Source organism: Mytilus trossulus, unplaced genomic scaffold (assembly GCF_036588685.1).
Source record: "Mytilus trossulus isolate FHL-02 unplaced genomic scaffold, PNRI_Mtr1.1.1.hap1 h1tg001408l__unscaffolded, whole genome shotgun sequence".
NCBI classification, from domain to species: Eukaryota; Metazoa; Mollusca; class Bivalvia; order Mytilida; family Mytilidae; genus Mytilus; species Mytilus trossulus.
Window position 1 is genome coordinate 5,001 of NW_026963804.1, and position 7,500 is coordinate 12,500.

Genomic DNA, 7,500 nt, shown 5'->3' on the forward strand with positions numbered 1-7,500 from the left:
TCATCGGGCTTACCCGCGGCTGAGAAGGTACGTGGTCGACCTGATAGCGGTGCTACCGCATGCGATGGGAATTTTTTTTTTTTTTTTTTTTTTTTTTTTTTTCATCGGGCTTACCCGCGGCTGAGAAGGGACGTGGTCGACCTCGATAGCGGGGCTACCGCATGCGATGGGAAAAAAAAAAAAAAAAAAAAAAAAAAAAATTTTCATCGGGCTTACCCGCGGCTGAGAAGGGACGTGGTCGTCCTCGATAGCGGGGCTACCGCATGCGATGGGAAAATTTTTTTTTTTTTTTTTTTTTTCATCGGGCTTACCCGCGGCTGAGAAGGGACGTGGTCGACCTCGATAGCGGGGCTACCGCATGCGATGGGGAAAAAAAAAAAAAAAAAAAAAAAAAAAATTTCATCGGGCTTACCCGCGGCTGAGAAGATACGTGGTCGTCCTCGATAGCGGGGCTACCGCATGCGATGGGAATTTTTTTTTTTTTTTTTTTTTTTTCATCGGGCTTACCCGCGGCTGAGAAGGGACGTGGTCGACCTCGATAGCGGGGCTACCGCATGCGATGGGGAAAAAAAAAAAAAAAAAAAAAAAAAAAATTTTCATCGGGCTTACCCGCGGCTGTGAAGGGACGTGGTCGTCCTCGATAGCGGGGCTACCGCATGCGATGGGAAAATTTTTTTTTTTTTTTTTTTTTTTCATCGGGCTTACCCGCGGCTGAGAAGGGACGTGGTCGACCTGATAGCGGTGCTACCGCATGCAATGGGGAAAAAAAAAAATCTTTTTTCAGCGGGCTTACCCGCGGCTGAGAAGGTACCGCGGGTATCAGTGTACGTGGTCGACCCGATAGCGGGCTACCGCGGGTAAAGGGACGTGGACGGCCGTGCTAGCGGGCTACCGCGGGTATCATCGTACGTGGTCGACCCGATAGCGAGCTACCGCGGGTAAAGGGACGTGGACGGCCGTGCTAGCGGGCTACCGCGGGTATCATCGTACGTGGTCGACCCGATAGCGGGCTACCGCGGGTAAAGGGACGTGGACGGCCGTGCTAGCGGGCTACCGCGGGTATCATCGTACGTGGTCGACCCGATAGCGAGCTACCGCGGGTAATGGGACGTGGACGGCCGTGCTAGCGGGCTACCGCGGGTATCATCGTACGTGGTCGACCCGATAGCGAGCTACCGCGGGTAAAGGGACGTGGACGGCCGTGCTAGCGGGCTACCGCGGGTATCATCGTACGTGGTCGACCCGATAGCGGGCTACCGCGGGTAAAGGGACGTGGACGGCCGTGCTAGCGGGCTACCGCGGGTATCATCGTACGTGGTCGACCCGATAGCGGGCTACCGCGGGTAAAGGGACGTGGACGGCGGTGCTAGCGGGCTACCGCGGGTATCATCGTACGTGGTCGACCCGATAGCGGGCTACCGCGGGTAAAGGGACGTGGACGGCCGTGCTAGCGGGCTACCGCGGGTATCATCGTACGTGGTCGACCCGATAGCGGGCTACCGCGGGTAAAGGGACGTGGACGGCCGTGCTAGCGGGCTACCGCGGGTATCATCGTACGTGGTCGACCCGATAGCGGGCTACCGCGGGTAAAGGGACGTGGACGGCCGTGCTAGCGGGCTACCGCGGGTATCATCGTACGTGGTCGACCCGATAGCGGGCTACCGCGGGTAAAGGGACGTGGACGGCCGTGCTAGCGGGCTACCGCGGGTATCATCGTACGTGGTCGACCCGATAGCGAGCTACCGCGGGTAAAGGGACGTGGACGGCCGTGCTAGCGGGCTACCGCGGGTATCATCGTACGTGGTCGACCCGATAGCGGGCTACCGCAGGTAAAGGGACGTCGACGGCCTCGGTAGCGAGCTACCGCGGGTAAGAAGGGACGTGGTCGACCCGATAGCGGGCTACCGCAGGTAAAGGTACGTCGACGGGCTCGGTAGCGAGCTACCGCGGATAAGAAGGGACGTGGTCGACCCGATAGCGGGCTACCGCAGGTAAAGGTACGTCGACGGCCTCGGTAGCCAGCTACCGCGGGTAAGAAGGGACGTGGTCGACCCGATAGCGGGCTATCGCAGGTAAAGGAACGTCGACGGCCTCGGTAGCCAGCTACCGCGGATAAGAAGGGACGTGGTCGACCCGATAGCGGGCTATCGCAGGTAAAGGAACGTCGACGGCCTCGGTAGCCAGCTACCGCGGGTAAGAAGGGACGTGGTCGACCCGATAGCGGGCTACCGCAGGCAAAGGGACGTCGACGGCCTCGGTAGCCAGCTACCGCGGGTAAGAAGGGACGTGGTCGACCCGATAGCGGGCTACCGCAGGTAAAGGTACGTCGACGGGCTCGGTAGCCAGCTACCGCGGGTAAGAAGGGACGTGGTCGACCCGATAGCGGGCCATCGCAGGCAAAGGAACGTCGACGGCCTCGGTAGCCAGCTACCGCGGGTAAGAAGGGACGTGGTCGACCCGATAGCGGGCTATCGCAGGTAAAGGAACGTCGACGGCCTCGGTAGCCAGCTACCGCGGGTAAGAAGGGACGTGGTCGACCCGATAGCGGGCCATCGCAGGCAAAGGAACGTCGACGGCCTCGGTAGCCAGCTACCGCGGGTAAGGAGGGGACGTGGTCGACCCGATAGCGGGCCATCGCAGGCAAAGGAACGTCGACGGCCTCGGTAGCCAGCTACCGCGGGTAAGGAGGGGACGTGGTCGACCTGATAGCGGGCTATCGCAGGTAAGGGAACGTCGACGGCCTCGGTAGCCAGCTACCGTGGGTAAGAAGGGACGTGGTCGACCTGACAGCGGGCTAGCGCGGGTATAAGTGTACGTGGACGGCCTGATAGCGGGCTACCACGGGCTTATGCGGGTCTTCACGTCCCTACGTAGACTTTAACCCGCGGTAGCCCGCAAAAGGCCGACCACGTACCTTTACCTGCGGTAGAGACCCGTGATCGCCCGCTACCAGACAGGCCGACCACGTACCTACACGTATCGAGGAATAATGCCAGCCTGGGTCCTGACACGGCCTAAGTAACAGGCTTTAGGGTTAGGGTTAGGGTTAGGGTTAGGGTTAGGGTTAGGGTTAGGGTTAGGGTTAGGGTTAGGGTTAGGGTTAGGGTTAGGGTTAGGGTTAGGGTTAGGGTTAGGGTTAGGGTTAATTTAGGGTTAGGGTTAGGGTTAGGGTTAGGGTTAATTTAGGGTTAGGGTTAATTTAGGGTTAGGGTTAGGGTTAGGGTTAGGGTTAGGGTTAGGGTTAGGGTTAGGGTTAGGGTTAATTTAGGGTTAGGGTTAGGGTTAGGGTTAGGGTTAATTTAGGGTTAGGGTTAATTTAGGGTTAGGGTTAGGGTTAGGGTTAGGGTTAGGGTTAGGGTTAGGGTTAGGGTTAGGGTTAGGGTTAGGGTTAGGGTTAGGGTTAGGGTTAGGGTTAGGGTTAGGGTTAATTTAGGGTTAGGGTTAGGGTTAGGGTTAGGGTTAGGGTTAATTTAGGGTTAGGGTTAATTTAGGGTTAGGGTTAGGGTTAGGGTTAGGGTTAGGGTTAGGGTTAGGGTTAGGGTTAGGGTTAGGGTTAGGGTTAGGGTTAGGGGTAGGGGTAGGGGTAGGGTTAGGGTTAGGGTTAGGGTTAGGGTTAGGGTTAGGGTTAGGGTTAGGGTTAGGGTTAGGGTTAGGGTTAGGGTTAGGGTTAATTTAGGGTTAGGGTTAGGGTTAGGGACGGGCATCGTCAAGAGGCGGCTTAGGGTTAGGGTGTACGATGCCTGCCTGCCTTCGTTCGTTACGTTACGTTACATGAAATGTGATCGTTTCATCGAGAGACCTGCTGTACTATTCTTACGTGCGGCTTCCCGATGAAAAATTGTCAACCTGTAACACTTTTTGACTAGGCTATGGCTTTGGCCGGCCGCCGATGGTCGAGAGACCCGCGGTAACCTGTCCGCGTCTCACGTGCGACATCCCGATGAAAATTTCACCCACGTAAAAAATATTTACCGAGGGTATTGTTTGCCGGCCTGGATGGTCGAGAGACCCGCGGTAGCTCGCCTGCGTCTAACGTGCGGCTTCCCGATGAAAATTTCACCCTTCTAAATTTTTTTTTACCGAGGGTATAGTTTGACGGCCTCGATGGTCGAGAGACCCACGGTAGCCTGCCTGCGTCTATCGTGCGGCTTCCCGATGAAAATTTCACCCTTGTAAATTTTTTTTTACCGAGGGTATAGTTTGAAGGCCTCGATGGTCGAGAGACCCGCGGTAGCCTGTCCGCATCTAACGTGCGGCTTACCGATGAAAATTTCACCCTCGTAAAAAAATTTTACCGAGGGTATAGTTTGACGGCCTCGATGGTCGAGAGACCCGCGGTAGCCTGCCTGCGTCTAACGTGCGGCTGCCCGATGAAAATTTCACCCTCGTAAAATTTTTTTACCGAGGGTATAGTTTGAAGGCCTCGATGGTCGAGAGACCCGCGGTAGCATGTCCGCATCTAACGTGCGGCTTACCGATGAAAATTTCACCCTCGTAAAATTTTTTTACCGAGGGTATAGTTTGACGGCCTCGATGGTCGAGAGACCCGCGGTAGCCTGCCTGCGTCTAACGTGCGGCTGCCCGATGAAAATTTCACCCTCGTAAAATTTTTTTACCGAGGGTATAGTTTGAAGGCCTCGATGGTCGAGAGACCCGCGGTAGCCTGTCCGCGTCTAACGTGCGGCTGACCGATGAAAATTTCACCCTCGTAAAATTTTTTTACCGAGGGTATAGTTTGACGGCCTCGATGGTCGAGAGACCCGCGGTAGCCTGCCTGCGTCTAACGTGCGGCTGCCCGATGAAAATTTCACCCTCGTAAAAATTTTTTACCGAGGGTATAGTTTGAAGGCCTCGATGGTCGAGAGACCCGCGGTAGCCTGTCCGCGTCTAACGTGCGACACCACGATGAAAATTTCACCCTCGTAAAATTTTTTTACCGAGGGTATAGTTTGAAGGCCTCGATGGTCGAGAGACCCGCGGTAGCCTGTCCGCGTCTAACGTGCGACACCACGATGAAAATTTCACCCTCGTAAAATTTTTTTACCGAGGGTATAGTTTGAAGGCCTCGATGGTCGAGAGACCCGCGGTAGCCTGTCCGCGTCTAACGTGCGACACCACGATGAAAATTTCACCCTCGTAAAATTTTTTTACCGAGGGTATAGTTTGCCGGCCTGGATGATCGAGAGACCCGCGGTAGCCTGTCCGCGTCTAACGTGCGACACCGCGATGAAAATTTCACCCTCGTAAAATTTTTTTACCGAGGGTATAGTTTGCCGGCCTGGATGATCGAGAGACCCGCGGTAGCCTGTCCGCGTCCAACGTGCGGTCCAACGTGCGACACCACGATGAGAATTTCACCCTCGTAAATTTTTTTTACCGAGGTATAGTTTGCCGGCCTGGATGATCGAGAGACCCGCGGTAGCCTGTCCGCGTCTAACGTGCGACACCACGATGAGAATTTCACCCTCGTAAAATTTTTTTACCGAGGGTATAGTTTGAAGGCCTCGATGGTCGAGAGACCCGCGGTAGCCTGTCCGCGTCTAACGTGCGGCTTCCCGATGAAAATTTCAGCCTTGTAAAATTTTTTTACCGAGGGTATAGTTAGACGGCCTCGATGGTCGAGAGACCGCGGTAGCCTGCCTGCGTCTAACGTGCGGCTTCCGATGAACATTTCAGCCTTGTAATTTTTTTTACCGAGGGTATAGTTAGACGGCCTCGATGGTCGAGAGACCCGCGGTAGCCTGCCTGCGTCTAACGTGCGGCTTCCCGATGAAAATTTCAGCCTTGTGAAATTTTTTTTACCGAGGGTACAGTTAGACGGCTTCGATGGTCGAGAGACCCGCGGTAGCCTGCCTCGTCTAACGTGCGGCTTCCCGATGAAAATTTCAGCCTCGTAAAATTTTTTTACCGAGGGTATAGTTAGACGGCCTCGATGGTCGAGAGACCCGCGGTAGCCTGTCCGCATCTAACGTGCGGCTTCCCGATGAAGAATTCAGCCTTGTAAATTTTTTTTACCGAGGGTATAGTTAGACGGCCTCGATGTCGAGAGACCCGCGGTAGCCTGCCTGCGTCTAACGTGCGCCTTCCCGATGAAAATTTCACCTTGTAAAAATTTTTTTTTACCGAGGGTATAGTTTGAAGGCCCTCGATGGTCGAGAGACCCGCGGTAGTCTGCCTGCGTCTAACGTGCGCCTTCCGATGAACATTTCACCTTGTGAAATTTTTTTTACCGAGGGTATAGTTTGAAGGCCTCGATGGTCGAGAGACCCGCGGTAGCCTGCCTCGTCTAACGTGCGGCTTCCCGATGAACATTTCAGCCTTGTGAATTTTTTTTACCGAGGGTATAGTTAGACGGCCTCGATGGTCGAGAGACCCGCGGTAGCCTGCCTGCGTCTATCGTGCGGCTTCCCGATGAAAATTTCAGCCTTGTAAATTTTTTTTACCGAGGGTGTAGTCAGACGGCCTCGATGGTCGAGAGACCCGCAGTAGCTGCCTGCGTCTACCGTACGGCTTCCCGATGAACATTTCAGCCTTGTAATTTTTTTTTTACCGAGGGTATAGTCAGACGGCCTTCGATGGTCGAGAGACCCGCGGTAGCTTGCCTGCGTCTAACGTACGGCTTCCCGATGAACATTTCAGCCTTGTAAAATTTTTTTACCGAGGGTGTAGTCAGACGGCCTTCGATGGTCGAGAGACCCGCAGTAGCTTGCCTGCGTCTACCGTACGGCTTCCCGATGAACATTTCAGCCTTGTAATTTTTTTTTACCGAGGGTATAGTCAGACGGCCTCGATGGTCGAGAGACCCGCGGTAGCCTGTCCGCGTCTAACGTGCGGCTTCCCGATGAACATTTCACCCTCGTAAAATTTTTTTTACCGAGGGTATACTTTGCCGGCCTGGACGATCGAGAGACCCGCGGTAGCCTGTCCGCGTCTAACGTGCGACACCACGATGAAAATTTCACCCTCGTAAAAAATTTTTACCGAGGGTATAGTTTGCCGGCCTGGATGATCGAGAGACCCGCGGTAGCCTGTCCGCGTCTAACGTGCGACACCACGATGAAAATTTCACCCTCGTAAAAAATTTTTACCGAGGGTATAGTTTGCCGGCCTGGATGATCGAGAGACCCGCGGTAGCCTGTCCGCGTCTAACGTGCGACACCACGATGAAAATTTCACCCTCGTAAAAAATTTTTACCGAGGGTATAGTTTGCCGGCCTGGATGATCGAGAGACCCGCGGTAGCCTGTCCGCGTCTAACGTGCGACACCACGATGAAAATTTCACCCTCGTAAAATTTTTTTACCGAGGGTATAGTTTGCCGGCCTGGATGATCGAGAGACCCGCGGTAGCCTGTCCGCGTCTAACGTGCGACACCACGATGAAAATTTCACCCTCGTAAAATTTTTTTACCGAGGGTATAGTTTGCCGGCCTGGATGATCGAGAGACCCGCGGTAGCCTGTCCGCGTCTAACGTGCGACACCACGATGAAAATTTCACCCT